This window comes from Bufo gargarizans, chromosome 10 (assembly GCF_014858855.1).
Source record: "Bufo gargarizans isolate SCDJY-AF-19 chromosome 10, ASM1485885v1, whole genome shotgun sequence".
In the NCBI taxonomy this organism is placed as follows: Eukaryota; Metazoa; Chordata; class Amphibia; order Anura; family Bufonidae; genus Bufo; species Bufo gargarizans.
The window spans coordinates 47133306-47155492 of NC_058089.1; the positions used below are offsets into that span (position 1 = coordinate 47133306).

General features: G+C 47.8%; 1 protein-coding gene across 4 annotated transcripts in view; it reads right to left on the minus strand.

The window, feature by feature from the left end:
• The window catches only part of CKAP5 (cytoskeleton associated protein 5), a 68133-nt gene extending 59608 nt beyond the window's left edge, over nt 1–8525 (minus strand). For 3 of the 4 annotated variants that reach the window (XM_044270232.1, XM_044270231.1, XM_044270228.1), the window contains exon 1: nt 8396–8525. The gene's annotated coding sequence lies outside the window, so the exon portion shown is untranslated. Of the gene's footprint in view, nt 1–2806; nt 2922–8395 lie in introns of those variants that run through there. The other variant, XM_044270229.1, reaches the window with a different exon arrangement.
• Between the last annotated feature and the right edge of the window lie 13662 nt (nt 8526–22187).

Consider the following 22187-nt stretch of genomic DNA (forward strand, 5'->3'; position numbering starts at 1 on the left):
TCTAAACTCATCTGTAAGGCTCCATTCACACGTCCGCAATGTGTTTTGCGGATACACGGATCCGCAAAACACGGAAAGCAGCAATGTGCGTTGCCACATTGCCGGCAATTGCGGACAAGAATAGGACATGTTCTATTTTTTTGCGGAAACAGAAGCACGGATGCGGACAGCACATTCCGGCCCTATTGAAAATGAATGGGTCTGCACCCATTCCGCAAAATTGTGGAACGGATGCGGATCCATTTTGCGGACGTGTGAATGGACCCTAAAAGCAAAGGAACAATGTAGAGAATGACAACTACAATTTACAGCAGACCGATCAACGCAGGAGCAGTCGCCCATTATGAGTAACAAGGTGTGGAGTCAGCAGGTGCCGTGTATACAAAGCTCATTACCTGCGTCCCCGGGAGACCCGCTCACATACACAACTCCCCGCAGATCCTCCTCACGTGATTACTACGATTGCACCACACACCAGTACCAATCCTGTGCTGAGCCCGGAGCTCTGGGGGCCATTACACAGACACAATGGAAGCCAATCCATCACAGATGACACCTAGGTATGGCACGGAGGCACCTATAGTAACTGACCCACACCCATTAATTTACAGATCCTGCGGAGATTGCTGTAGTGGACACATGACATCACTGCTGCAGGATAGGCAAGGGATTTCAAGGGGTTTTCCAGGCTCACGATATTGAGGACCTATCCTCAGGATAAGTGTTCATGCACACGGCCATGGACTTTTTATTTTCATTTTTTTTTTAACCGTCCGCAAGTCATGGATCCTGGACGTGTACATTCTGCAGAACAGGAAGTCTGGCCCTCTGTAGAACTGTCCTATCCTTGTCCATAATGCAATTCAGCGGGTGTAACGGAACAGACAGCGCACGGTATGCTGTCCGTATCTTTTGTGGCCGCATTTGAAGAGAATGGATCTGCATCCGACTGCCCACAAAATCGTGTGAATGAGCCCCAAGTCATTCATAGCCAATAAGTGGGGACCCTACACCCCCAATCTGTTAGCACATGCATGGGAGCTGTGCTACAGTATCTCAGCACGGCCACTACCCTTTGAACGGCTTCCATTTAAAGTGCTAACTCTTGCGCCGGCAAGGGACTGCCGACTGGTGGCGGTGCCGGACTCCACTGATCAGACATCATTGACCTATCCTTTGCATAGGTCATCAATGTCAGGAGCCTGGAAAAACCCTTTTAAAGAGGACTTTCATAAGTTTGGACTTTCTAAAATCAATACTTCACATAGGTCAAGATTAGGAGAGGTCACACAATAACGGTATATTTTACCTATACACTGCACTGTTGCAGCACTATGCCGCCCTGAATGCTAACCAATGGCGTTGTACAGGGAGGAGACGCCAGCTTTCCTCAGGGGGAGTCTCCTTCTCCCTGGCCGTGCGCGGTCCAATCGCAGCAAACTGTCACAGCCAGGAAGAAGGAGGCGCCTCATCTCTGCATCCTCCCTATACCAATGCCATTAATTAGCATACAGGGTGCCGCAATGGAGCAGCAGGACAACATCTCCGAATCTTGGCCCACAACGTGAAGTACAAACTGATGAAAGGCAGTGATGGTCAGTTCGCAGTGTTTGCCAGCGAACACATGCGGGCTGCCATCTTAAGTAAGGTAGACTCGCCCGTCCAGCGATGCACAGGTAGGCCCTCACCGATGCTGGGAGCCGGGCTGAAATCAAATACAGTCACCGGGAGCAGGCAGTTCTGAGAACAGCCGTTGGGGGCCTTCATCGGGTTGTTCTCGGAACTGCCTGCTCCCAGTGACTGCATTTGATTTCAGCCCGGCTCAGGTAAGGGCCTACCTGTGCATCGCCGGACAGGTGTGTCTACCTTACTAAAGATGGCAGCCCGCATGTGTTCGCTGGCGAACACTGCGAACTGACCATCACTGATGAAAGGTCCTCCGTAATGTGAGAGTAATGGCTACTGCTATATTTAATACCATTTACACCTCTTCCTCAATCCTAAAACCCCAGACAACCCTGTAAGATACAATAATCTCTACTTGTCAGTGAACAGCAGGAGTAGCCGTCAAGGGGGCCTGCAGAATGTGAACAAGGGTAGGGTTTTCATTCACTGACTGCAAACAAAGATCTTTAAAAACTGAATAGAATTTAGGGGTGTGGGAGGAGTTTAGAATGGTAGTTCACCCCCACCCCAGTATGGGAGGACCCCCTGTATTCAAGGCAGAACGCCTGCTGATCACACCAACCAGACCACCCTGGGGTTTGTGGCCCCTGATGTGTTATGTCCCGGGCCCCCCGATGCTACACAGAGCAGTATTACCTGCGGCTCGGGCTTTTAGTCTTACTTCCGGCTCTACTCGTCAATAAGTAATGAAGGGAAATATAATTTCTTAAGATGCAGACTGCACCGCCGTCTTCCTGGCAGCTGCATCTCTCCCAGGACCCGCCGTGCCCCTGCACCCCGCGCTTTAGGCTGGGGTTACACCGTGATCTTACCCGCAACATGACCAGCCGCTGTACAGAAAGGGGCGACAGCGCAAATCGCAAGCTGCTGCAGAAACGCAAAAATATTAATAAAAAATGGAGCAAAATGTGTGTGAACAAGGCCTAATGGGCCCCTCAGGCTCCCACTGCAGTAGGTGGTTGCTTAGCAACAGCAGAGGCAGTCAGTTGGCGACAACAGCAGATCCACACACCGAATACCAGACCCGGAGTTGTCAGTGTCAGAGAGGACAGGAACAACTCCAATAGCGGCAGCAGCATTGTTCCGATGTGTCCTCCTGCCCCCGGAGCCCTGGCCGTACCTGATGTGCCGGGGGGCTCGGCCCTGGTTCCCTCCGCAGCGGCCGGAGACTCTCCGGTCTCACAAAGGGCTCGGCGGCATCGCCAATGATGTCACGGCCCGGAGCCGGAGCCCCGCCCCTTCCGGTAGCGGGAGCCAATGGCGACCGCCTGGTACCAGCCTCAGCATCAGCAGCCGCCCTGTCCGGGGGCACGGCCTCGCTCGGCTCCGGCGCCCCCTGCAGGAGATATCACAACTAACAACTCCCTCTGCAGGTAGGTGGCCTCGGCACAGCATGAAGCAGACCCTCATCAATCCGCTGCCTGGAGCGGACCACAAGGTTCTGCCCAGAGTACAAGGGGCAGGTATAACTGAGGGGATACTCTGCAAAACAGAGCAGCGAGGGGGCGGCGGTTTTTTAGCCGTTTCCCCCTGATGGCCATGTTCACACAACATCTGTCAGCAGCTTTGTCCCTATGACACTGGCTGACCTGTTACATGTGCATGATGTTTTAAAGGGGTTAACCAATCCCTGAAATGGCAGCCAATGGGAGGCTCATATACATCACCGCCTGCCCCCCAATGTTTTCATCCACACAACAGGGAGACACAGCCGGGCAGCATGGCAAGTACATTGTGTGTGAGGGGCCCTGGTATATAGGAGGGCATTTTAGGGGTCAGATAACCCCTATTATATGCAAATGAGCCTCTAGGTGCAACAATTGCCATTACACCTTGAGGCTCTGCAACTGCCGTGCCCGCTTCACTGACAGGACCAGGCAGTGTAAACGTCATGACGCTTGGTCCTGTCAAAGAGCAGAGGACACAGCAGTTGCAGAGAGAGCTGAGCCTCTAGGAGTAATGGTAACGCCCCCGTTGCACCGAGAGGCTCATTTGCATATAATAATCATTTTTCTCAGCAATGCGGGCACATGGGAACATGCGACCAACACAGATGCCTTCTGCTGCCAAGCGCACATGTAACAGGTCAGCCAGTGTACAAGTCTGCTTACAGATGCCCATGGTCTTAGAATCTGTGCCGTGGTCCCACTGAATGGAGCTAAACCAGCGGCAGACTCCCACAACATCTGCGCAAGGAATTGCCCTTTCTTGGCGTAGTCCAGAAAACCCTCACATCAATAATCTACGGCTGCGTGAACAGCGGTACAGACTCAGACTGAAAACAAATTGATGCCACGCAACTCTTGCCAAAAAATCTGCTGGGCAAACCTAGCCGTAGAGGAGAAAACCTTCTGGAAAGAAAACGCACACCACCGCTTCAACAAGCTGCATCATTTAAAAAGAAAAAAAATTTGTCCCGATTTTCACGATTCCCAGTAAAGTTCTGGAGCAGACACTTAGAGAAAATAAAAAGCCATAAATAAAACAAGAGAAACCACTAAAAAGCAAGGTGCGAACGCTTCCTCAGCGCAGACAACATCTGGCAGGAAACTAATACCCTAATATCTGACGCCGAGAGTTTAACAGGAACACGCCCCCTAGCGGCTCCTTTTTTGTTAGATTGACAGCCTGCAGTGTGTCTGGGATCGCCTAAGTCTCACGCATGCGCAGTGCGCCGCTGAAACCCGGCTAACAGCGGCAGCCGGAGACAGGATTAACCAAGGCTTAACCAAGGAGCGCACCGCGCATGCGCAAGACATATGCGATCCCCGCCGCACTGCAGGCTGTCAACCTACCAAAAAAAGGGGACGATTAGGGGGCGTGATGAAGCAAGGAAGCCACTGCCCCCTTGACTTCAGCTGACCGGCAAGATGGCGCTTAAAACATTGTTTTTTGAATCTATGGCGCATCAGACTAACGGATCAAACATATGATTATTAACAGACTGGGGGCTACTATGAGTTAATGCTGGCGGTTTTATATGCGTTTTTTTCAGGTGACAGGTTAAAAGGGGTTGTCCCATCTCCGACCTTGGGGGCATATCGCCAGTATATGCCCCTAGTGTCTGACAGATGCGGATCAAACCTAAGGGTCCTGCATCTAACCTTAGAACGGAGCCCACAAAGTGATGGATGACGCATTGCATACGCGCAGCCGCCTCCCGGCTTTTTCTGGAAGTCCCATAGAAATGAATGAAGGGCGGCCATGCATGCGCCTTGTGCCCTCCATCACTTTGCGGGCTCTGTTTTAAGGATAGGTGCAGGACCCGCACCTATCAGACATTGAGGGCATATCCTTGCCCTACACCCACAATGCGAATACCCCTTTACAGGTGTCAACAAACCCGGGGTGGTAATTATACTTATACCTGATCCCTGCCGCTGGGCTCTGGCTCCATCGCTGTCCCAAGTCCCCTTGCACCAGCATCTGGTTTGACACCAGTTCACGTGAAGGCGGCAGACGTGTCATGTGACCTGAGGAACAGCAATGGAGCCAGAACCCAGCGGCAGGGATCAGGCTCTGGCCCCGTGTTTGACCCACTCCTGGTTTTGGCCACAATCACTGATCAAACACCGGGGCCTCAGTTGCCTATAAGCCTCTGATCCCTGGTAAGCAGATACACCACAGCACATAATGCATTCCTATGAGCAACAGGTAGAACCACACCGAGGGTGCAGGGCGACATTTGTTCAGTCACATAACAGGGTTTGCACAGCAACATACCCAGGTCACAGTAACTCCGGCGGAGAGGTCAAGTAGTTTATAGCCCTGTACACACTAACAAAGGAGACTGGTAAACCCCCACCGCGCAAAGAAAGCCCGACGTGTCACACTGCAGTCCATGGCCACTTGTATCTAAACTTCAGCCAGAAAGCCAAAGATCATTAAGCAACATCCATATTTATTTAATTACATTGTTTGCAGGAAATGTATTTAAATCATAGCCCCCCTACAGTTTCTAGTAAGCCCCTAATGCTGCGCCCACCATCCATAGAGGTGGCCACATGCCTCGCTGATCTTCCTCAGCATCAGAAGTGGTTATGTGGCCCTCCACAGGAGACACTGGAATGAACCCCCCGGAAAGGGGAGGGTTACAAAGGTAATAGACCGGAGTGCATCACTCGAAGATCGCCCTGCAGAGGGTCACCTGCTGCCCACCCAGAAGCCAACAACTCAGAAAGTCAGCGGGTAAGGCTACTTTCACACTTGCGTTCGGAGCGGATCCGTCTGGTGTCTGCACAGACGGATCCGCTGCTATAATGCAGACAATGGGATCCGTTCAGAACGGACCCGTCTGCATTATGTTTCAGAAAAAAATTCTAAGTGTGAAAGTTAGTCAGACGGATCCGTCCAGACTTTACATTGAAAGTCAATGGGGGACGGATCAGTTTGAAGATTGAGCCATATGGTGTCAACTTCAAACGGATCCGTCCCCATTGACTTACATTGTAAGTCTGGACAAATCCGTTTGGCTCTGCACGGCCAGGCGGACACCTGAACGCTGCAAGCAGCGTTCAGGTGTCCGCCTGCTGAGCGGAGGCCAAACTGTGCCAGACTGATGCATTCTGAGCGGATCTGCATCCACTCAGAATGCATTGGCGTTTTACGGATGCATTCGGGCCGCTTGTGAGAGCCTTCAAACGGAACTCACAAGCGGAACCCCGAACGCAAGTGTGAAAGTAGCCTAAAGCAGGAGGGAAAAACTGATCTCCAGTGTGTACTGATCAACATAGTGACTGCCTGTATTCCTCTGTAAGAGGGTCCACAGGATTAACCCTAGAAGTGCTACATATATAGATATACACAAAGGCAGAGAAACATCACGCATACATTACTTATCCTGTACTGATCCGGTTACCTCCAGTATTATACTCCAGAGCTGCACTCACTATTCTGCTGGTGCAGTCACTGAGTAGATACATTACTTATCCTGTACTGATCCCGCGTTACATCCTGTATTATACCCCAGATCTGCATTCAGTTTTTATGGCTGTCCATTACAGCTTAGCAGAGCTCCTTTAGACCCGGGTCCAGAAGACGTTTGAGGTAAATATGCTGGATCTTAGGCAATTTGGGGCAAGAGGCAGAAATGATCGTTACTGAACACAGGACACCAGGTTATAGGGACCTGTCACAGGCAGTATACTGGCCTCGCTGAGGGCAGCACCGCCGAGCTGGTCACTTCTTGGCTGGCAGTAGTTTTACATGCGGAACTCGCAACGCCAACGCTGCGAGCGAGACGAGCCTAATGAGGCTCGCTGCCCGTCTCCAGACGTTGACTGTTATGCATAACAGAAAAGAAGCCTGTCAATGTCCAGAAGTGGGACGGAGCCTCAGACTCCCCTCGCTCGCGGGGTTCAGCATGTTAGTAATCTAGAAGCGACTGCCAGCTCAGAAGACCAATTTAGTCGGCGGGTCTGTCACTACGCTATGTTGCCCTTAGGACAGGTGACAGGTTCCCTTTAGAGGGCTATTCCCATCTCAGACCTTGATGGCACATCACTAGGATAGGCGGGGGTCCCACCTCTGCGACCCACTCCTGCCTCCAGAACAGGGCCTGCCAAGTGAACAAGGGCACGCCGCGCTCTTAATTCATCACTATGAGAGTTCTGAAATCCGCCAAACCCTGGCTTCCGGCAGTCCCATGGCGGTAAATAGAGCAGTGGCGGTGCTTACGCGGTACTCTCTCCATCTACCACTACAGGACTTCCAAAACTATTTCACCTCCCATATGAATGAATTAAAAGGGTTACCTGAGAACCACACACGGCACCCCACACTGCACCTGGTCCCTGCACTATTGCTTCTCCCCTTGCGCAGATGAACACATTCGGTGTTGGGGAGGGGGGAGAACAGCCATTTACTGCCCTCCCCAACCGGTGTTTTCATCCGGACACGGAGAGAAGCGGCAGCGCTGGAACCTAGAGTGGAGCAGGATAAGTATATTTAGTGTGGGGGGGGGCTTTCTATACTCTGATGACCCCTCCATCACAAATGCATAGCGCACGCTCCTTCACTTTGGGGCCAGTCGAAGAGATAGGAGGAAGTCCCAGAGGTAGGACCTGCACCTATCTGACACTGATGGCATATCCCATCACAGGGATCCAAAACCTTCAGCGCTCCAGTTCAGGCAGTTGGAAAACCAATGGAGCACGGTTGCATGCTGGGAGTTGTAGTTTCACAGCAGCAGGAGTCTTGAAGGTTGCTGATCCCCATCCTAGCAATGAGCCATCACCATTCCAGATAGGAATACCCCTTTAGGCTGCCCACCAGTGCACAGAGGGTGGGCCAGAGCCCCTCAGTGCACCCGACAGCTCATTTGCATATAGTTGTTTTGCTACACAACACAGCAACAGATCGCTCTGAGCCAACGGCGGATCCCTCAGTGCAGACCGGGGAGCCCTCAGGTGGAGCCCCCGGACACGTTTCATGGTGCAAATATATGATTTCCCCTTTTCTTGCACAAATCATTCAAAAAACTAGTTATGATCAGTGACCGCTTCCTCAGATCTCAATATCTGCCCATCGTAATGCCAGGGCAGCCAGCCCCCCATGCCAGGCCTGCACATCAGCCCGACACCTGGACCCGCAGCCTCCCTCACCTTCCCCACAGGAAGCCCACCCTATGTAGGCCATGTCAGGGCCCCTCACCCACCCGTCTCCAGACAGCACGCTTTTCCCAGCCACTGAGTCACGACCAACCCCTGACCTGTTTCCTCGCCGCTCTGTGCTCCCTCCGCGATCTATCGCGATACACCCGGCTCTCCGGGCTTGCCAGAACCTCCGCCGTTTAGGCTGCCCGTTTGAACTGTCTCACTGCGCAGTATCCTTAAACCTGATTGGATGGAAGAGCGACGGCAGCGGCTGCCGTCCGATTGGCCGGTTTGAACGCGGTGGGCGGGGCCTGGCGAGAAGTTGCTGTGCCGCGCTTGACGTATTCTCTCATTCCTGTCAGGAGTGTCGGGAGGAGCGGCGGCTCAGGGCTGAGGGACGGCGCTTATTTATAAGCCCTGTTCACACACGGCGGCCTCTAGGTGATTGTTCACGGTTGGGTCATAGTAGACGGGTTCTAACGTAAACAGCAGCAAGTGACAGACTATAGAGCCCTACAGAATCATTTAGGAGCTCCACGGAGAAACCGCATCAAAATTCCACGTTTATTGCTGTTTTTTTGTGCAGATTTTCATGTGGTTTTTCGGTCTCCCTTTTATTTTTATATCCATTAATCAGAAATTGATGTGGAAAATCGTCCATGACCTGAAGGGGCTCAGCGCCTGGGTCCAGGACTATGCGGGCCCTTGGGTGACAAAATGGGCCCCCAAACCCTTTGGCTTGACAAGTGAAGGGCAAGTTTTCACCGATCACCGTGGGCTCCTAAAGCCCCCAGTGGGGCCCAGTAAATCACCAGTGCCTCCCGTTCTAGAAACCGGTGGGGATTTCAAAACCCAGACTCTCGCTTAGGTTTCCTGCTCACAACCTTAGGCTACATGCACACGACCGTGTGTCCCCCGTGGCCATATTGTGGCCCGTATAAGGCGGGTCTGCAATACACGGGGCACCGGCCGTGTGCATTCCGCATCACAGATCGCGGACCCATTCACTTGAATGGGTCCGCAATCACGGAGATGCTGAACGGAGGCACAGATTGGAACCCCACAGAACCACTACGGAGTGCTTCTGTGGTGTTCGTGGCTGTGCCTCCGCACTGCAAAAAAGTAGCGCATGCACTACTTTTTTGCGGTGCCAATCGCGGGCCCCGTTCAAGTTATCTTCTCCCTGGCTGCGAGCGCATTCAATCAGAGAGCCCCACTCTTAGGCCTAGTTCACTCGAACGTATGGCTTTTATAGTTTTTTTGCGGCCTGTTTTTCACGGATCCGTTTTTGAGTTCCGTTGTTTCCTTTCCGTATGCCATGTACAGTATACAGTAATTACATAGAAAAAATTAGGCTGGGCATAACATTTTCAATAGATGGTTCAGAAAAAACGGATACAGAAGACATACGGATGCATTTTCGTATGTGTTCTGTTTTTTTTGCGGACCCATTGACTTGAATGGAGCCACGGAACATGATTTGAGGGCAATAATAATAGGACATGTTCTATCTTTCAACGGAACGGAAACTAAATGCAATAGGCTACTTTCACACTTGCGGCAGTGTGATCCGGCGGGCAGTTCCGTCGTCGGAACTGGCCGCCGATCTGCTGCTGACTGAAAGCATTTCTGAGACGGATGCGGATCCGTCTCACAAATGCATTGCAAGGACGGATCCGTCTCTCCGCTTGTCATGCGGACCGACGGATCCGTCTTGTACATTTTTCTCATTTTTACCGATATGCGCAGGCCGGAACGACGGATCCGGCGCTAATACATTCCTATGGGGAAAAATGCCGGATCCGGCGTTCAGGCATGTCTTCAGTTTTTTTCGCCGGAGAGAAAACCGTAGCATGCTGCGGTTTTCTCTTTTGCCTGATCAGTCAAAACGACTGAACTGAAGACATCCTGATGCAAACTGAACGGATTACTCTCCATTCAGAATGCATGGGGATAAAACTGATCAGTTCTTTTCCGGTATAGAGCCCCTAGGACGGAACTCTATGCCGGAAAAGAAAAACGCTAGTGTGAAAGTACCCTAAGCAAAACATTCAGTTTTTAATGCAGAACCATTTAAATGAATGAAACCGTATACGGAACACAAAAAAAAGGCCTGTACACTTGCAAAAAAAACGTTTGTGTGAACTAGGCCTTAGCCAGGGAGAAGGAGCTCAAGTTCTCGCAAGATTTTTTTTGGGACATCCCATGGTCCCTGTGTCCCCCAATGAATATGGGCGAGAAAAGGAGATTTTTGTATAACTTACCAGTAAAATCTCTTTCTTGCTCTTCATTGGGGGACACAGCACCCACCCAGTATTGTTGTTCGACAACCGTTGTGGCTGTTGCTGGTTAGGACCCCGTTGGGTCTTTTGACATGGTTGGTGTTCCATGTTTTTGCTTTGGTTGGCTTGCTTCTACTGCTTGTACACATTCTGAAGCTCTCTCTCCAGGCTGGAGGGGGTATAGCTGCCAAGGGAGGAGCTAACAGCTTTTACTAGTGTCAACGCCTCCTAGAGGACATAGCTATACCCACGGTTACTGTGTCCCCCCCAATGAAGAGCGAGAAAGAGATTTTACTGGTAAGTTGTACAAAAAATCTCCTTTTGTCCCTCGGCTTTGAGACAAGGCCTCCAGATGTCAGAGGTGTGTAGTATTGAAAATATCAGGCATGTATGAGTTAACCCTTAATGGTATGATGCTTATTCAACAGTGCCACCTAGATATGAGCAGTTAATACTACACCAGTAGCAAAAGTGCATTCTGGGTAGTATTATGACGTCACGTTCCTTATCAATGCACACGCCTATCCAACAATGATTGGAAAGTTCCAAACTAGGAAGGTGTGTTCATCTGATAAGTTTTGGGTCAAGAAACCAGATACCAAAAAGAAAAAAAACAAAGCAAGAAAGGGAGATCTCTGGAGAACGATTTGGATTATCAGAACAACTCTTTAGAGCTGACTGCCCCAAGACTCTGCACATCACTTGACGCTTGGGTAATGTATATTTTTGTTTTATGTAGTATGGAGCTAAATTAATTGGCTTGATACTTAGCCAGATACCCGCACATTTTCGGACGTGTAACGTTAGTTGCTACATCAATATTTTCGCTGATTTTCAGTTATGATGCATATAACTGAATAAAGGGGATAATATTGGAGAAACTCTCTCTTGGGAATCTTTATATTCCCTAGTTTGATATCAAGCCAATAATTTATAAGTTTTGTTGCAATGCTACCATTGTCTGAGATTGGTCATCATTTTGGGCAGAGCAAGGGCTCATATCTGTCTTTTTCTTGAGTTTTTGCACATAATCCATTGATTTTATATCTCTCACAATTTTAAAGCCGTATTGCATAATATTCTTATGTTGGTTGCGTAGTGTTTTGTTGGCACCATATAGTGGCGAATTCTGAGTACTGCATATCGTTGTATATTATTGAAATTTACGTTGATACATTTTTTATTGTATTTTAAACTATTGTATAATAAACCATTTATATTTTTGCATAAACGCTTGTACCCTGTTTTACTGATTGCACAAAATAATCAGGTTCTCGATTGAACTCTTTTTGAGATGTTTATGTCCATCTCACGGATCAATATCATTTGCCTAATTTTTCTTTTGATCCGTTATATATATATATATATATATATATATATATAGCATTTACGTTATATACCCGACATTGTACATATTGTGGGATGTCTAATCGCAGGACTGTGGCGTGACAACCTCACTGTTCCCTTTAACAACACATCAGTGAAAGCAATGACGCAGGACCACACAGCAGCGGGGCAGCGCTCTGATCAGTCCTTTGGGGGTTTCTGATATTTTTGAAGGTAAGAATAGCACAGACATAAACTTAATCATAGTAAAAAAAAAAAAAAAACAACTAAGGCTACTTTCACACTTGCGGCAGAGTGATCCGGCAAGCAGTTCCGTCGCCAGAATGCATTGCAAGAACGGATCCGTCTCTTCGTTTGTCATACAAACGGATCAGTTTCTATATTTTTTTCACATTTTTACCGGTCTGCGCAGACCTGAAGGACGGATCCGGCATTGCGGTATTTTTAATGCCAGATCCGGCACTAATACAATTTAATACATTCCGGCAACTGATCCGGAATTTTGGACGGAGATAATACCGCAGCATGCTGCTGTATTTCCTCCGTCCAGTGACTGAACTGATGCATCCTGAACGGATTTCTCTCCGTTCAGAATGCATTAGGATAAAACTTATCCGTTTTTTTTCCAGTATTGAGCCCCTAGGACAGAACTCAGTGCCAGGAAACAAAAACACTAGTGTGAAAGTACCCTAAGCAGGGGTGCACCCTACTGACAAATAAATGATAAAACACAGTTGCTAATTTTTTCATGCGATGACAGGAGGAATAACAGAAGATCAACACAGAGTTCTAACAAAATGTGCTCCAGAATTGTTATCCCATGAGGCATACAAGTATTTTTTAAAACTATGTCTGGGGAGTGGACAAGTCAGAGGGGTCTCCATATCAGGACCCTCTTCTCCCCATTTGGCCTCATGCACATGACCGTTGTGTGTTTTGCGGTCCGCAAATCACGGATGGCGTCCGTGTGTGTTCTGCAATTTGCGAAACTGCACGGACAGCCATTAATAAAACTGCCTATTCTTGCCTATTAAAGTGAATGGGTCCGCATCCGAGCCGCAAAAACTGCGGCTCGGATGCGGACCAGAACAACGTTTGTGTGCATGAGGCCTTAGTAGGAGGACTCAGCGTGAGCATGTGGGACATAGTGGACTCCATTGCAGTCTCAGTTGACAGCTCTAACAATCAGGGCTCCGCTAGGTCTGGGTAGACCCTGCCTAAACTGCTGTCCTGGTTCATCATTGCCCTTACTTCCCGACAATCGGCTTCTTGTCCTGTGTAAAGGAACCTTTAGCCTCAAAGTCCCTACAGCTTTGTACTATGTAGCCCTAGCTATTCTGTGTGCCTCCGTATGATGCCTCGTGGCCGTACAGAGCCGCAGCATATGGATGGGCTAAGAGGTTTGGTAGTGATCCTCCTTTTTATTGAGCTAGAGACTATAGTACAATGCAGGCTGTAAGTGGGAGAAAGTGACATGTGTAAGACAACCAGTCACATTTCAATAGAAGTGAATATGGGATAAAATGCCATAATGGTGTAACGCCTTTAATTTGCACCACCATGTTCAAAGTTATTTGCTGTGTATTTTCTTAAAGGGGTATTTCCATCTGGTAGTGACTGTTCTCTAGGATATGCCACGACTTTATAATCATTGGAATTTGAACCTCTAGGACCGCCACTCCGCCGGCAAACCCAAGAATGAAGGGACCACAGTGCACGTTCAGCATTATAGCTCCTCAAATCCGTAAAATGGTTGCAGCACTATATACAGCAGTCAGAGCTCCGCTTTTCTGACACAGAGCTACCGGTGTACTTTAGGCTACGGCGGGCATAGCGGATCTGGCCAAAAACAGTGGTGGCATTGCAGCGATTCTTTCACTGCTTTTAACCTTTGCAAAGGTTGAAAGCCACAGAAAAAACCCGCAGTACAAGTTGAGATGCGGCGGATTGAAAACCTGCAAGTCAATTTACGCAGAGAGTTTGATTCACAGCGTGTGGATGAGATTTCTGAAATCTCATCTACTTTGCTCATGCACAAAATTCTGCTTTGGATAATCTGCAGTTATGGTCTTACCCTTCTAGACAGATTGTACAATTCAGGCTCTCTGTACCCACCACTAGAAGGCGCTTAAGAGCTTACACAAGACCAATATATAAAAATAGTATGCACTAAGCTCCCCCTAGTGGTAGCAGGAGGCAGACAGAATATTGTCATCTAGCTATAGTATACAGCAGAATCGTTCCTCAACTCCAGCCCTCAGGGCCCACTTGACGGCCATGTTTTCAGGATTTCCTTAGATGATATAATAAATAAATGTCAATGCATCAGGACTTACCACAGGTGTTCATTCTGTGGGATATTCTCAAATCATGACCAGTAGGTGAGCCTGAGGACTGGAGTTGAGGAACATGGATATACAGGATAAGGGCTCATGCACACAAACATTTTCTTTCCGTGTCCGTTCCGTTTTTTGTGGGACCGTATACGGAACCGAAGGTACTCCGTGTGCATTCCATATTTCCGTTCCGCCAAAAAATAGAACATGTCCTATTATTGTCCGCATTACGGACAAGGATAATACTGTTCTATTATGGGCTGGCTGTTACGTTCCGCAAAATACACAGAATGCACACGGACGTCATCTGTACTTTTTGCGGACTGCAAAATACATACGGTCGTGTGTATGAGGCCAAATGGAGGTCTGTATCAGAAAAGTGCAGCTCTGACCACTATGAATATATCTGTCTATAAAGATCATTCTACATCTTTCTGCAAATGTAACCGCGTCAGTGCTGGATATATTGCATTTTATTCTGTAGTTTAGCTGAAGGTTTTGGTACAGAGGTGGAGGATTTTTCTTCTGAATGATACCAATAAAACAGCCGGTTAATCAGTCAGCACCGGCTTTTTCTGAAATTCTGTTAACCACTTAAGGACCACAGGTTTATACCCCCCTAGTGACCAGGCCCTTTTTTACAAATCGGCACTCCACAACTTTAGCGGTTTATTGCTCGGTCATGCAACTTACCACCCAAATGAATTTTACCTCCTTTTCTTCTCACTAATGGAGCTTTCATTTGGTGGTATTTCATTGCCGCTGACATTTTTACTTTTTTTGTTATTAATCGAAATTTAACGATTTTTTTGCAAAAAAATGACATTTTTCACTTTCAGCTGTAAAATTTTGCAAAAAAAACGACATCCATATATACATTTTTCGCCAAATTTATTGTTCTACATGTCTTTGATAAAAAAAAAATGTTTGGGCAAAAAAAAAATGGTTTGGGTAAAAGTTATAGCATTTGCAAACTATGGTACAAAAATGTGAATTTCCGCTTTTTGAAACAGCTCTGACTTTCTGAGCACCTGTCATAATTCCTGAGGTTCTACAATGCCCAAACAGTAGAAAACCCCCACAAATGACCCCATTTCGGAAAGTAGACACCCTAAGGTATTCGCTGATGGGCATAGTGAGTTCATAGAACTTTTTATTTTTTGTCACAAGTTAGCGGAAAATGATGATGATTTTATTTTTTCTTACAAAGTCTCATATTCCACTAACTTGCGACAAAAAATAAAAAATTCTAAAAACTTGCCATGCCCCTCACGGAATACCTTGGGGTGTCTTCTTTCCAAAATGGGGTCACTTGTGGGGTAGTTATACTGCCCTGGCAATTTAGTGGCCCAAATGTGTGAGAAGTACCTTGCAATCAAAATGTGTAAGAAATGACCGGTGAAATCCAAAAGGTGCACTTTGGAATATGTGCCCCTTTGCCCACCTTGGCAGCAAAAAAGTGTGACACATCTGGTATCGCCGTACTCAGGAGAAGTTGGGGAATGTGTTTTGGGGTGTCATTTTACATATACCCATGCTGGGTGACAAAAATATCTTGGTCAAATGCCAACTTTGTATAAAAAAATGGGAAAAGTTGTCTTTTGCCAAGATATTTCTCTCACCCAGCATGGGTATATGTAAAATGACAGCCCAAAACACATTCCCCAACTTCTCCTGAGTACGGCGATACCACATGTGTGACACTTTTTTGCTGCCAAGGTGGGCAAAGGGGCACATATTCCAAAGTGCACCTTTCAGATTTTGCAGGCCATTTTTTACACATTTTGATTGCAAGGTACTTCTCACACATTTGGGCCCCTAAATTGCCAGGGCAGTATAACTACACCACAAGTGACCCCATTTTGGAAAGAAGACACCCCAAGGTATTCCGTGAGGGGCATGGCGAGTTCCTAGAATTTTTTATTTTTTGTCACAAGTTAGCGGAAAATGATGATTTTTTATTTTTTATCTTTTTTCCTTACAAAGTCTCATATTCCACTAACTTGCGACAAAAAATAAAAAATTCTAGGAACTCGCCATGCCCCTCACGGAATACCTTGGGGTGTCTTCTTTCCAAAATGGGGTCACTTGTGGCGTAGTTATACTGCCCTGGCAATTTAGGGGCCCAAATGTGTGAGAAGTACTTTGCAATCAAAATGTGTAAAAAATGGCCGGTGAAATCCGAAAGGTGCACTTTGGAATATGTGCCCCTTTGCCCACCTTGGCATCAAAAAAGTGTCACACATCTGGTATCGCCGTACTCAGGAGAAGTTGGGGAATGTGTTTTGGGGTATCATTTTACATATACCCATGCTGGGTGAGAGAAATATCTTGGCAAAAGACAACTTTTCCCATTTTTTTATACAAAGTTGGCATTTGACCAAGATATTTTTGTCACCCAGCATGGGTATATGTAAAATGACACCCCAAAACACATTCCCCAACTTCTCCTGAGTACGGCGATACCAGATGTGTCACACTTTTTTGCTGCCAAGGTGGGCAAAGGGGCACATATTCCAAAGTGCACCTTTCGGATTTTGCAGGGCATTTTTTACACATTTTGATTGCAAAGTTCTTCTCACACATTTGGGCCCCTAAATTGCCAGGGCAGTATAACTACGCCACAAGTGACCCCATTTTGGAAAGAAGACACCCCAAGGTATTCCGTGAGGGGCATGGCGAGTTCCTAGAATTTTTTATTTTTTGTCGCAAGTTAGTGGAATATGAGACTTTGTAAGGAAAAAAGAAAAAAAAAAGAAAAATCATCATTTTCCGCTAACTTGTGACAAAAAAAAAAAAATTCTAGGAACTCGCCGTGCCCCTCACGGAATACCTTGGGGTGTCTTCTTTCCAAAATGGGGTCACTTGTGGCGTAGTTATACTGCCCTGGCAATTTAGGGGCCCAAATGTGTAAGAAGTACCTTGCAATCAAAATGTGTAAAAAATGGCCGGTGAAATCAGAAAGGTGCACTTTGGAATATGCGCCCCTTTGCCCACCTTGGCATCAAAAAAGTGTGACACATCTGGTATCGCCGTACTCAGGAGAAGTTGGGGAATGTGTTTTGGGGTGTCATTTTACATATACCCATGCTGGGTGAGAGAAATATCTTGGCAAAAGACAACTTTTCCCATTTGTTTTATACAAAGTTGGCATTTGACCAAGATATTTATCTCACCCAGCATGGGTATATGTGAAATGACACCCCAAAACACATTCCCCAACTTCTCCTGAGTACGGCGATACCACATGTGTGACACTTTTTTGCAGCCTAGATGCGCAAAGCGGCCCAAATTCCTTTTAGGAGGGCATTTTTAGACATTTGGATCCCAGACTTCTTCTGGCTCTTTAGGGCCCCTAAAAAGCCAGGGCAGTATAAATACCCCACATGTGACCCCACTTTGGAAAGAAGACACCCCAAGGTATTCAATGAGGGGCCTGGCGAGTTCATAGAAATTTTTTTTTGGCCATAATTTAGCAAAAACTAATTTTTTTTTGTTTTTTTCTCACAAAGTGTCACTTTCCGCTAACTTAGGACAAAAATTTAAATCTTTCATAGACTCAATATGCCCCTCAGCAAATACCTTGGGGTGTCTTCTTTCCAAAATGGGGTCATTTGTGGGGTGTTTGTACTGCCCTTGCATTTGAGGGTCTCCGCAATCATTACATGTATGGCCAGCATTAGGAGTTTCTGCTATTCTCCTTATATTGAGCATACAGGTAATGAGATTTTTTTTTCCGTTCAGCCTCTGGGCTGAAAGAAAAAAATGAACGGCACAGATTTCTTCATTCGCATCGATCAATGTGGATGAAAAAATCTCTGCCCAAAAAAAAAAAGGAGGGGGAAGGCGTCTGCCAGGACATAGGAGCTCCGCCCTACATCCATACCCACTTAGCTCGTATGCCCTGGCAAACCAGATTTCTCCATTCGCATCAATCGATGTGGATGAATAAATCATTGCCGGGATTATTATTTTTTTACATACAAAGTGTTTGCCAAAGCATAGGAACGCCGCCTCCTCCTCAGCTCGTATGCCTTGGCAAACGTATCTGTTACTGCAGAGTAGAAATCTCGTCTTGCAGCGCCGCATACACCGACTTGCGTGTAATCTGACAGCAGCGCAATGCTTCTGTCAGAATGCACATCAGTGCTGCAGCTGCTTGATCGCTTGGTCCACCTGGAAGGTAAAAAAACAAAAAAACAAAAAAGAAAAAACCAGGCCGCAACGCAATAATTTTATTAACATTAACTTTAGAGAACATTAACTTTTCTAAACTTTTGAAACAGAACAATAACTTTTTTGCTTACCGGTGATTTTTTCTTTTTTTTTTTGTTTTTTTACCTTTATTGGACAAACCTCTCCTTCCCCATGGGACAATGTGCAAAGCGCAAATCGCCCAGAGATGCGGCGAAGTACATTATGCACTTTGTCCCAGGTGAAAGGAGAGGTTTGTGGCAGCTCTGTGTGAAAGGGCCCTAAGACCCCTGTGTGCCTGTCCTGTGTACGCAATCCCTATGCTAATAGTGTACCTGAGTGTGGAACTTGCGGAAACACTCCCCTATGCATAGGGCAGGCTGGTCAGGACAGTCAGGACAAAAAAAGGTGGTGTCACGCCTTATTCCACCCCTGCTACAGACACGACATCTTTTTCTTGTGGAACGTTGAGTTGGGGTACCAGGATAGACAGACGGGAAGTGTCTGCCATGTAGCCGGCTCACTACATCAGGGCCTTGGGGCACGGACCCTCCTGGATACAGGATTTCCGAAATGATCTCTTCCTGGAATTTTAGGAAGGATCCTGTTCTCCCAGCCTTACTGTAGAGAACAAAACTATTGTACATCGCCAATTGGATCAAATAAACAGACACCTTCTTATACCAGCGTCTGGTGCGTCGGGACACTAAATAGGGAGCCAACATCTGGTCATTGAAGTCCACCCCTCCCATCTGAAGGTTATAGTCGTGGACAGAGAGGGGTTTCACAATGACTCCAGTTGCCCGTTCAATTTGGACAGTCGTGTCTGCGTGAATGGTGGACAGAAGGTAAACGTCCCTCTTGTCCCTCCACTTCACCGCGAGCAGTTCTTGGTCACACAAGGCAGCCCTCTCCCCCCGTGCAAGTCGGGTACTAACGAGCCGTTGGGGGAAGCCCCGGCGACTAGGTCGCGCGGTACCACAGCATTGAATTCCGACTATATGTAAGTGCCGAAAGAGGGCCACGCTTGAGTAAAAATTGTCCACGTATAAGTGGTACCCCTTGTGGAATAAGGGTGACACCAAGTCCCAGACAATCTTGCCACTGCTCCCCAGGTAGTCAGGACATCCGACCGGCTCCAGTTTTGAGTCTTTTCCCTCATAGACCCTAAAACGATATGTATAGCCTGTGGCCCTTTCACAGAGCTTATACAGTTTGACCCCATACCGGGCGCGCTTGCTGGGGATGTACTGTTTTATGCCAAGGCGCCCGGTAAAATGTACTAGGGACTCGTCTATGCAGATGTTTTGATTAGGGGTATACGCATCTGCAAATCTGGATGACAAATGGTCTATGAGGGGCCGAATTTTGTGGAGCCGGTCATAAGCAGGGTGGCCTCTTGGATGACAGGTGCTATTGTCCGCAAAATGCATAAAGCACATGATGACCTCAAAACGTGCCCTAGACATTGCAGCAGAGAACATGGGCATGTAATGTATTGGGTCTTTAGACCAATATGACCGCAATACATTTTTTTTTGTTAGACCCATGCTGAGGATAAGGCCCAAAAAAATTTTAAACTCGGAAACAGTGACTGGTTTCCACCGGAAAGGCTGGGCATAGTAGCTTTCCGGATTGGCGGTAATAAACTGTGTGGCGTAGCGGTTGGTTTCAGCCACAACTAGGTCATAGAGATCCGCGGTGAAGAACAGCTCAAAAAACTGAAGGGCCGATCCTAAATGAGCCGTCTCCACGCGAACTCCAGACTGGGCGGTGAAAGGGGGCAATACGGGTGCGGCGGAATCAGGGGATTGCCAATTAGGATTTGCCAGCACCTCTGGGAGACTAAGGGTTCTACGGGCCTGTGAACGCGGTGGCTGCGACGGGGGAGTTATTGCACGTGCCACCGTACCAGCTGGAACTGCCCTTCTGGTGCTCGCCACTTCACCAGGGACTACGGCAGTGCTGGTAGAAGGTCCAGGCTGTGCTGCGCTGCTGGTGTATGCCGCACCATAAACAAGATCAGCGCTAGCACCACTCTGCTGCAAATGAGGATCATCATGCAGGGTAGGCAGAACTCTTACATGGGATCGGGTACGTCTGGCCGTAGCAGGGACCTCTACCTCGTCATCCTCACTAGCCGTTAGAGTGCCACTGCTGTCTACAGGTTCATATTCTGAACCACTGGATTCAGCGGATAAGGCGTCCCCATCGCTTTCATCCATCACGGTCAGAATCCTGTAGGCCTCTTCAGCGGAATACCCCTTGTTTGACATTTTGGGTTCACTAAATTTAGGGGGTATTCCTCTGAGACTACCCAGGAAAAAGAGCAAACCTGCTTAGTAAAAAGGAGTGCTTGCGAAGTAAAGCTGCGATCGCTAATAAAGATCCAAAAAGCTCAAAAGTGATCTTTTATAGCGGCGCAGCGATTTTACGTTTTTTGCAGTGATCAGAAAAAAAAAATTCTGTCACTGCGGTGGGGCGGACTGAACGCAAGTGTGCGCACAAAATCAGGCCTGATCGGGCGAACACTGCGTTTTTTGTAGAACCTAAGGTGACCCTAATGTACTTATATAGATCTGATTGCGATCAGTATTGATCACTTACAGATACTATATAGTACTAGTGCTGATTAGCGACAGCGATGACGCTAATCAGCGACTAATCGGTGACTGCGGTGCGGAGGGCGCTAACTACCTAACAAGTAGCTAACTACCTGGCGGTGATAAGGGACCCTAACAGGGGGGTGATCAATGACAGGGGGGTGGATAAGGGGGTGATCAGGGTGTCTAATATGGGTGATCAGGAGCTAAATAAGGGGTTAAATAAATGACAGGGTAATATCTAATGTGTAGTGTGGTGTTTGGTGCTACTTACTGAGCTGCCTGTATCCTCTGGTGGTCGATCCAAGCAAAAGGGACCACCAGAGGACCAGGCAGGAGTTATATCAGACGCTATTTTCAAAATAGCGTCTGACATAACCATTTCATTGGCCGATTCAAAAATCCACAGCCTGCCAGCCAATGATCGCGGCCGGCAGGCTGCAGATGAACTTGTGAACTGCGGAATCCTGTGAACGCACGCTCCTGTGAGCGCGCGTTCACAGGAAATCTCGGCTCACGCGAGATGACGCCAATCGGCGTTAGTGTGACCTGGCAGCGCCGCAGCATTGACGCCTTTCGGCGTTAGTGTGACGGCAGAAGGTTAAATCACTTACCGGCAGACCCAATAACAAGGGGCTCATTTGACTTGGTTATAGGTCAGTAATAGGGAAGTGAAGCTTTAGATCTATCTCTGATGACTACAACAGGCTGATTTATAAGGCAACTGTATTTACTGAGGAAAAAATAACCGTATTTTTCGCCGTATAAGACGCACCGGCCTATAAGACGCACCTAGGTTTTTGAGGAGGAAAATAAGAAAAAAAATATTTTGAACCAAAAGGTGTGCTTTTGGTGGGTTTTGAACTAATTGTGGTCTGTGGATGGCACTGTTATGGGGGGGATCTGTGGGTGACGCACTGTTATGGGGGGGATCTGTGGGTGACGCACTGTTATGGGGGGGATCTGTGGGTGACGCACTGTTATGGGGGGGATCTGTGGGTGACGCACTGTTATGGGGGGGATCTGTGGGTGACGCACTGTTATGGGGGGGGATCTGTGGGTGACGCACTGTTATGGGGGGGATCTGTGGGTGACGCACTGTCATGGGGGGGATCTGTGGGTGACGCACTGTCATGGGGGGGATCT